General features: G+C 34.7%; 1 long non-coding RNA gene across 1 annotated transcript; it reads left to right on the forward strand.

Annotated features, from left to right (window-relative positions):
* The first annotated feature begins 735 nt into the window (after positions 1 to 735).
* Positions 736 to 3,252, forward strand: LOC130453697 (uncharacterized). The gene is made up of 2 exons (XR_008911195.1): positions 736 to 918; positions 3,115 to 3,252. It is a non-coding gene; the product is annotated as an uncharacterized LOC130453697 (long non-coding RNA).
* Positions 3,253 to 10,006: the final 6,754 nt, after the last annotated feature.

Here is a 10,006-nt window from a genome sequence, read left to right on the forward strand (position 1 = left end):
CCTTAAATGAAGGATGTTGATTTAGGCCAGGCCTTGTCTATAGTCTCCACTAAATTTTGATTATTGTGCTCATATCTAGAATGAGAAAGTGCTGCAAGGTAAGAGTAAAAAAATGAGTAAAAGGAGGAAAAATTAAAAAAAAACTCCAGGTTTTTGAAGTAGAAAGGGAGAATGTCTGGAAAAATTAACGCCAAGAAACATTGATGCTATTCTGACAATTGTCTAAGGAACAATAGGCCACTGGAGTTATACTTTAAGATGTCACTGGCTAATATTATATTTAGAATTTTTGTATCTATATTTAGTAATAAAATTGGTCTATAATTTTCTTTCTGTTTTTGCTCAGAGGTATAACTGTGTATGCCTTTTAATCTAGCAGTGCCACTATTGGGTTTATTTCCTCAGGTGATCAGGTGTTTTATTTAAAGCAACTCTCTTTGTGGTGACAAAGATCTAGAAATTTAAGGTATGTCCAGCAATTGATGAATGACTAAAAAAGTTGTGGCATATGATTCTGATAGAAAACTTTTGAACTGTTAAAAATGACAAACAGGTCAATTTGGGGGAAAAAACATGGAAAGACCTACATGAAATTATGCAGATTGAAATGTATAGAACCAAAAGAAATTACATGTAGCAATAGAAATATTATTTAAAGAATGACTTGTATATGACTATCTCCAGAGAAATAATTAATAAAAAGAAATAAGCAAGACATAGTTTTACATAGACATATATATTTTGTCAAATGATGTCTTCTTTAATGAGAGGAAAGGAGGGAGTGAGGGAGTTAACTAGTACCTTATAAAAATAAACAATAAATATTCCTTTAAAAGAAGTCACTGAACAACTACAATTCCAAATGAACAATGATGAAGCATTCTACTCATGCCATTATGGAGATGTCTTGGATTCAAGGTATAGAATGAGACATACATTTTTCAATGTGGTCAATGTAGAAACTTGTTGTGTCAAACTATACATATTTCATTTATTTTTCTTTCCTTTACTTGGAGGGAGGGAAGTTGGGAGATAGACATGGGATATCAAAATAGTTTCTCCTTTCTTAGAAAAGTATGAAGTGAGGATCTCTGCTGAGAGGGAGGGAATTTGAATGGTGTAGATAGTGGGAGGAAAGAAGAGAAGACTTGGAACAGGCATTGTGGAGAGTATAAAAGAGAATTAATTAGGAAAGAGTAAAATCAAGTGCCAGTGAGAGTCCATTTGAGATAACATACATTTGTAGAGAACCCAGTCACTCAAGTTGCATGAATTACACCTGGGTTCTGATTAGCATGAATGATGACTCTGAAATGGTTTCATTTATTTGAATTCAGACTATCCAAAGCTACAATTATGTAAAATATGATCACTGGTTCCATGAAAATGGAAATATGCAGTATAAATTCAAGTAATACTTCCACTCCAGGGGATTAATTATTTGGACTAATAGGGACTAGTTGTACTATAGTAGCCTTCAGTAAAATGGGAGTAGAAGTAACAATGATGATTCTTAGGGGCATATAAAATGGAAATCTTTTTTTTTTTGTTTTTGGAGATGGGAGAACCTGTGCATATTTGTGTGTCATAGGCATGGATCCAGTAGAAAGAAGTGAATGAAGATGAAAGAGGGCAAAAACTAAAGAAGTAAGAGACAGAAAGGGTTACTGTTCTAGACACAGCCTAGGATATTGGAGGAAGGACAACCTTAGACTATGGATCTTAGAACTTCAACATTGAAAGGCGTATAGGGTAAAGGTTGTAAACCTTTTGGAGGTTTTCATGCCTAAATTTTAAATGTAATTATCCACGTGATCTTGAGCAAATCATTTCTTGATTCTTAGAATCAATTTCCCCAAATGTAAAATAAAGAGAGTCAGTCTACAGGGATTCTCAGCTATTGTTATCATGCCATCCCTTTGATAACTCAGTAAAGCCAATGGTCTCCTTTGTCAAAAATAATGTAGAGAAAAAGGTACTGGATCTGGAAGCAGTGGTTCTGGGTTTGAATCCTGATTTCTATTGTTTCCCAATAGGGTGACTTCCAAAAACTCACTTCAACTCTGTACTTCCTTTTCCCCATCTATAAAATACAGAGAATTATACCTATAACTATTATGACTGTTGGGAAAATCAAATTACAAAAATTGTGAAAAGGATGGTAAAACAGACACTCCTAAGAGAAAATGTGATGTGACCAAGATCCACATAGTAGTAGAATCAAAACCCATATTCAATTCTCCTAACTCCTTGCTCAGTTTTCTTTTCACTATGGGATGAAATGGGCATAGGACCTGTGATTTCATTGGTAAGAGAAAGCTCAGATGAGGAAATTTGCACCTACTTTGCAACTTGTGGTCTTATTACCTAGAGGAGTGGTATTAAACTCAAATAGAAATGGGGGATATAAATCATATTACAATCTTCTTAGGCTACATATTCACTTAAAAACATTTATTATCTGTGTTCCATTGTATTTCAATTTGTTGTTTTAAATACTTCCCAATTAAATTTTAAGCTGGTTACTACCACCAGGGAGAGTTGAGCAATAAAGCTAAGCAAATGATATCTTTGGTGGAGGGGAGGAGAAAAGAGAAAAAGAGAAGGAAAAGAAAGGATTGGAGCAGAAAGAAGGGAAGGAGAAGGCATGGGAGAGGAGGAGATTTAGGACATAGCCTTTGGCAAGACTCATACTTAAGAGGGGAGGAGAATTAACTTATTGTGCCATACCTCCTTTTCTTTCATCTATAGCTAAGAACAAATATTCCATCTCTTGTTTTGTGGGGCCTATTTATCTCTGGCTTCTAAGGCAATGTTCTTTGGGTCAGGTTTTGAATATGATCGTGTTTGTATTTAACTAAGAATCAGAGATGACACAAAGCCCCTGATTCATTGAAAATGCATCACGGCACAAGCCTTTCTCTCTCCAAGCACATTCGTTATTTGGTATTGAAAAGAGGGGGGGAAGCAGTTACAAAAATGGATGATGCATCACAGAACAATTTCACTCGGAGAGCAAATTTTACCAGAGAGCTATAAAAATGGTGCTATTAGGGCAAGCTGTCAGTGGATGACTAATGCTTCTAAGGGGCTATCATTTCTTCTTGTCTTCAGGCTTGAGTGGGCCATTCATCTGAAATCCGTCCAGCCTGCGTCACTTGCTTCTCTGTTTTTCCAAAGGGACCAAGATGTCTTCTTCAAAGAAAAAACCAATCTGGATAAAGCTTTGAGCTTAAAGTTTACCCAATTAAAGGAGAGTTGTTTGTTTTAAATCTGCAGAGTGAATGTCAAGGGCCGTGAGTGAGTGTGTGTGTGTGTGTGTGTGTGTGTGTGTTAGTGTGTGTCTTTGCTTCTGGGTATTCTTGTTTGGGAAATGAACTTGAAGGTCTTTTTTAACAACTTGATGTAGCAATGTGGTAGTGCAGCGATGTGTTAAATGATTTATCACTATTACAATAGACCTGAGCTTTTTAAATGCTCATTAGAAGTGAGCCCTAGAGTTATGCATTTACTTTGGGACATGTACTCTGAATGAAAAAAGTTGTATAGTTTTTTTTTTGTTTTTCCCCCCAAATGTTAACCACAAACTGCAGTACAAGATTTGGAGTCCAAGGTTCTGGGTTTAAATCTTAACTCTGACCCCCAGTAGCTATGTCACTTTAATTAAGACATCATCTTGTTGTTCTTCAGTTTTTACTTCTGTAAAATAATTATGGCGTATTTATTATAATAATAATAATTGTTAAAATAGTTTATTAGAGCTATATTTACTGTTTATTATGATTATACCATAATTATAATTTATTATAATTACAGAGTTAAGTGACCTTGAAGTTCTCTTCTAGCTCTCAATCTACAATATTATAACCTAAGCTTTCATTATGTTGTTGAAGAGATTTACATTAAAAACTAAATCATACCATTCTGGAGGGCAATTTGGAACTATGCCCAAAGGGTGATAAAAGACTGTCTGCCCTTTGATCCAGCTATAGCACTGCTGGGTTTGTACCCCAAAGAGATAATAAGGAAAAAGACTTGTACAAGAATATTCATAGTAGTACTGTTTGTGGTGGCCAAAAATTGGAAAATGAGGGGATGCCCGTCAATTGGGGAATGGCTGAACAAATTGTGGTATATGTTGGTGATGGAATACTATTGTGCTAAAAGGAATAATAAAGTAGAGGAATTCCATGGAGACTGGAACAACCTCCAGGAAGTGATGCAGAGCGAGAGGAGCAGAACCAGGAGAACATTGTACACAGAGACTGATACACTGTGGCACAATCTAATGTAATGGACTTCTCCATTAGTAACAATGCAGTGTCCCTGAACAATCTGCAGGGATCTAAAAAATACTACCCACAAGCAGAGGATAAACTGTGAGAGTAAAAACATGGATGAAAAGCAACTGCTTGACTACAGGGTTGGAGGGGATAAGACTGAGGAGAGACTCTAAATGAACACTATAATGCAAATTCCAACAACAGGGAAATGGGTTCAAGTCAAGAACACATGTGATACCCAGTGGAATCATGCATCGGCTATGGGAGAGGTGGTGGGAGGGTGGCAAGGGAAGAAAAGAAAATGATCTTTGTTTCCAGTGAATAATATATGGAAACGACCAAATAAAATAATGTTTAAAAAAAAAAACAACTAAATCATATCTGAAAATACAATTGGATCAGAAAAGTTAAGTTCCTCCCACTCATTCCCTCATTTTTCACCTTCCCTTTATATGGTGTTTTGATCAATAGAGGTTATAATAATTGTCATCGTCATCACATCATTATTGAGTTCTAAAATTAAAAGAAGTGCATAATGTATATGGTACTTGGCAATTTACAAAGCTTAGTCCTTAAAGCAAAATTTTGAGATACGTGAAAGTGTTATTAGCTCCATTTTATCAGTGAAGAGTAAAGGCAATAAACATTTATGTAGCATCTCCTCATATGTGCCAAGCACTGTACTGAGTGCTTACAACATTATTCTGTTTTATCCTCTGAACCATATCTGAGAGGAAAGTGCTATTTTTAATCTGATTTTACAATTGAGGAGAGAAGAGGTGAAATGACTTATCTAGGGCCATACAGCTAGAAATATGAAGAAATAAAGACTCAGAGATGCTGAATGGATATGATCTTGAACCTAGTCAGTCCATTTTCTTCACATATACCACATGACATTTCCAGATGATGTGAAACAGAATAACTCAATAAAGCTGAGAAGATGACAGAACAAGGGGCCAGTAACCTAGGGTTTAATTCTTCCCATACCATCACAAATAAATTGAGAAAGAGCCCTAAAATACAGCAAAATCAATACTTGGAAAAAAAGAAGAAAATTGAAAGAACCTGCCACAATGTAATTCTAGAAGAAAAAAATAACTAAAGACTAACACAGTCCTATCAATCTTGACTTTCCTCTCTCTTCTTATTCTCCTCTCTCACAGGTACACTGGACTATAGTAACCCAATAGCTTTAGGCACAGACTTTTGTAGTTAATCCTTTGCTAATGCAGGATGGTGGAGTGGAGTGACTCCCAATTCTAAAATAGGATGACTGAGACACAAGACAATATTATAGATTTTGGAGGGCCTTGGGGAAGTAGAAAGTAAAGAAGAATTTAAAAACCTTATGATTAGGGCAAAAAAGGAGAGTATGAAAGCTGGTTTGAAGCTTAACATTAAAAAAAAAAAACCTAAGATCGTGGCAACTGGACCCATCACTGACATATAGATGGAAGAGAAATGGAGGCAGAGTTAAATTTTTATACTCTTGGGCTCAAAGATCATTACAGATGGCAACTGCAGCCATGAAATGATGCTTATTCCTTGGAAGGAAAGTTTTGACAAATCTAGACAGCATATTAAAAAGCAGAGATATTACCTTGCCAGAAAGGGTTTTTATACTCAAAGCTATGGTTTTAGCAGTAGCAAAGTATGGCTGTGAGAGCTGTACTATAAGGAAAGCTGAGCACTGCAGAATTGATGCCTTTGAATTATGGTTCCGAAGAAGTCTTTTGAAAGTCCCTTAGACAGCAAAGAAATAAAATCAGTTAATACTTAAAGAAACTAAATCGAACTATTCACTGGAAGGTCAAATACTGAAGTTGGAGCTTGAATACATGGGCCACAGAGTGAGAAGATAGGACTCCTTGGAAAAGACCCAGGTACTGGTAAGATTGAAGGAAAACAGAAAAGAGGATGTGTGAGGATGAGATGGAGAGATAGTATCATGGAAGAAATGAGCATGAGCTTAGACAGACTTTGGGAGATAGAGGAGGACAGAAGGGCTGGGTGTGCTATGGTCAAGGGGGACATGAAGAGTTGAACAAAACTGAACTGAATAACAACAAAGAAGTACAGAACTAATTACAATTATTTAGTATTGCACAGGAAGAAATGGACAGCAAAAGCAAGGAGAAAAATTGGAAAGAGCTATATTTTCAAAGATTTCTCAAATCTTCTTCCCCACCCCCACCCCACCCCAAGCCCTCCTAATCAATTTCTCTGAGGATCCTAACCCTAGCTTACTTCCCTCATGACTCAGTTCAAATCTCACATTTTGCAAGAGACTTCTTCTAGTGATCACACCCCAACTGCCTCCCCTCTGAGATTATCTGCAATTTATTCAGCATATATCTTGTTTGTACATAGATGTTTGCATATTGTATCAAGGAATTTGAAGATGAAAAAAGCAATGGAAGGGAGAGAGAGAGGGAGGATGAGTGGTAGGAAAGACACAGATCCAATTAGAGGAAGACTTAAAATCAAGAACGTGGACTGAATTAAAAGAGAAAAAATTACATCTACCTATGTCTGTGAATGTGTGATAACATATACTTTAATATAATATGTGTAGATGAATATATATTTAATGGGAGGAAAAAATTTAACAGTTTCAATCCTAAAAGTTAATTGACTGCATTTTCTAATCAGAAAGAAAAGAAAAAAGGAATGCAGAAGAAATCAAAGCCTAATATTTTGCTGAAACTAAAATACAATTAAAACATATTTACAATTGAAAAAATAAATGATAGATTAAAATTTACTAATAACTTCAAAATATCAAAAATTATAATCATAATCTCTGATAAGAAACCAAAAATTGACAATTTCAAAATAACAAAAAGAAAATTAATTATTCTTAAAGATGCCAAGACAAAAAAAATTGATAGAGAAGTTAAATTGTTATGGAAAACCTGATTTGATAATTCTTATTTCTCTTTTAAATCATTCAGGAACCATATCTTCTCAGGAATCCCAAAGATCCTTTCTCTCCTCAGATATTGATTCATTTTCCTTTGTCTTGCAAAATTTGCTCACAGATGTCTGTACTCATTTAAATGATCTGAAAGCCATATTTCCTTCCATTACTACTACCTTCCCTATTAGTTTCTTTGATTGTGCTCCAGGTCTTTAATTGGGTTTTTATCTTCCTGAAATCTTTGACAATTTCAATCTTTTTTCCTTCTGTTTCCCTTTGGTTCACTTCATGACTCCTTCCTATTTGGTGGCTGTTTCTACAGGTGCTGAACCTCAAAGATGCATCAGCCTCCTCCCCCTTTACTTTTCACTAGCTTCAATCTCTGCAAGGTAGTTATTTCCTCTCACCTAGAATATTGCAGTAGTTTAATAATTCATCTCCTTGGCTCATGTCTCTCTTGTAGCTATCCTTCACACTGCCAAACTATACTATATCACAACTCCTCCTCCTCCGCTTCCTCCAGGTATACTCTATGCCTACCATTGTGTAAATATAATTCTGTTTAGAAATGTAGAAATTTCTGTATAGAAATCTATCATGTTAGATATATACCTTTCACGTACTCTTCATGTAAGAATGTTTTGGTACAAAATACAAAATTTTCTACATCAGAAAATTCATGCTGAAAAAAAAACAACTTAGGTCCACAAGTTTCATTTGGCTGTATGATTATCATGAAATGTGTTTCTGTTAAGTAGCATAATAATGAATTCTATTTTTTATTTTATTCTTTACCTCATTTTTGACAATCAGATAATACAAACCATTTATATTTATTATTTTATTAATATATTTTCTCCTCTCAGTTATTCCTAGTTTTATATAGGATTGATATTTATCTTTACCTATTTCAAACAAGGTAATGTTTTCTAGTTTGAATATCACTTCGTCTAGATGTTAATATTGCAATTTCTGTCTTATAATAAAATATGATTTTTAGAATAAAAAAATTAAAAAAACTTTTTCAACTTAAGTTCAATCACTGAACTTTTTGGAGGTAAGTGGCATATTTTATCTTCATTTTTTAAAAGTTTGTAATCTCTTATTGAATTGACCAGAATTCTAAAGTCTTTCAAAGTTGTTTTTCTCTACAATATTGCTGTCATTGTGTAAACTGTTCTCCTAGGTCTGTTCATTTCATCCTGTATCAGTTCATCACAGTATTTCTACTTTCATCTGAAATTATCCATTTCATCAGTTATTAGTGTATAATAATAATAGTATTCTATTACATTCATGTACCAAATTTGTTTAGCCATTCTCAAATAGAAAGACAGCACATTAGCTTACGCTTTTTTACTCTGTGAAAAGAACTTCTATAAATACTTTTACACATACAAATCCTTTGCCTCTTTTTTGGGTTTCTTTTAATACAGACCTAGTAGTGGTATAGCTGAGGAAAAGGAAATGTTCAGTTTCGTAACTTTCTGGGCACAGTTCCAAACTGCTTTCCAGGATATCTGCCATTCAAGCAGATTCTCATGTTGAGAACTCAGAACTACATTGAATATAAAAGTAAACAAACACTAAATAATTAATGTACCTTACTGGAATTTTTAAAAATATTGTATATTTGCTTTAGTATCAAATTGTCTTGATCACTCAGTAAGAAGATACAGCTTTTTGAAATGCAGCCCTCCCATCTTGTTCACTACCAATTTAGAGGAGTCTGGAAAGAAAAGGGGGGGAAAGAGTTTATGAGAATCACAAGCCATTAGGACTCAAAATATTTTTTCTGAGTGTTCTGATCTGATCTTATCTGACACAAGTGGAAACTTTGGTACAATATTCAAATTGGCCATTCTTTTCCCTGAGGTTCAAAAATGCTCCTTGAATGTGACTTCCTACACTCTCTTAAGTGAAGGTTCTTTTTTGTCAGTTCTAAGTTGTTCCCTAAGAGGAGGTGAGGAAGCCTGTTTGTTCCCCTTAAAGAGAGGCTTCCCTTCCAAATGACCTCTCTCACTCTGAGGCCCAAACCTGAGCCCCTACCATCCAGCTAAGGACAAGTGGGCTATTACCAGGTGCCTATATTTAAATCAATTTGCCCTCTACCATAATTTTAAATAATGCATAGGCAAAGCATTCTTAACTTTCACTATATCATATAAAAACTCTAGCAGTGTGGTTAAGTTTATGGATACCTTCTCAGAATAAAAAAATTTTTGGCCTACGTTTGTGATTTTTTTTAATGTTAAGTTAGAAGTTAGTAAAAATAAAGATGTGATTTTCTGAAATGTATCCAAGGATCCTGAGTTAAGAACCTCTGATTTTAATTCTATTATTTATAGCTGAGGAAATTCATATGGAAGCTGAGAGGACACAAGGTTTGATCTACTGTTCCATAGCTAAAAAGTGACAGTCAGAACTAGAATGCAGATCTTCTGATTCTAATTGCAGTATTCTTTCCACCTAATGCCATGTTCTATACTTGTTTACTGGCTACGTGACCTTTGACAAGTCATTAATTTTCTCTGTCACTTGATATATCCCCCTCTGTAATGTAAAGAGGTTTGATTAAATGATCTAATTTAAAAAGAGTGAAATACAAAATAGTCACAAAAATAATAATGACTGGTAGCAATTTTCTTAGTGCTTTATTTGGGATTTTTTGTTCTTTTTTTTTTCTCCGTCTCATGTTTCTCTGTCTCTATCTCTATCTATCTCCCTCTCTTCCTCTATTTTAGCCATTTGCATGGTTCTTAAACCAAATTCTGTCATTTAACAAGCATTATTCAAGTGA

Source organism: Monodelphis domestica, chromosome 1, assembly GCF_027887165.1.
Source record: "Monodelphis domestica isolate mMonDom1 chromosome 1, mMonDom1.pri, whole genome shotgun sequence".
Lineage (NCBI taxonomy): Eukaryota > Metazoa > Chordata > Mammalia > Didelphimorphia > Didelphidae > Monodelphis > Monodelphis domestica.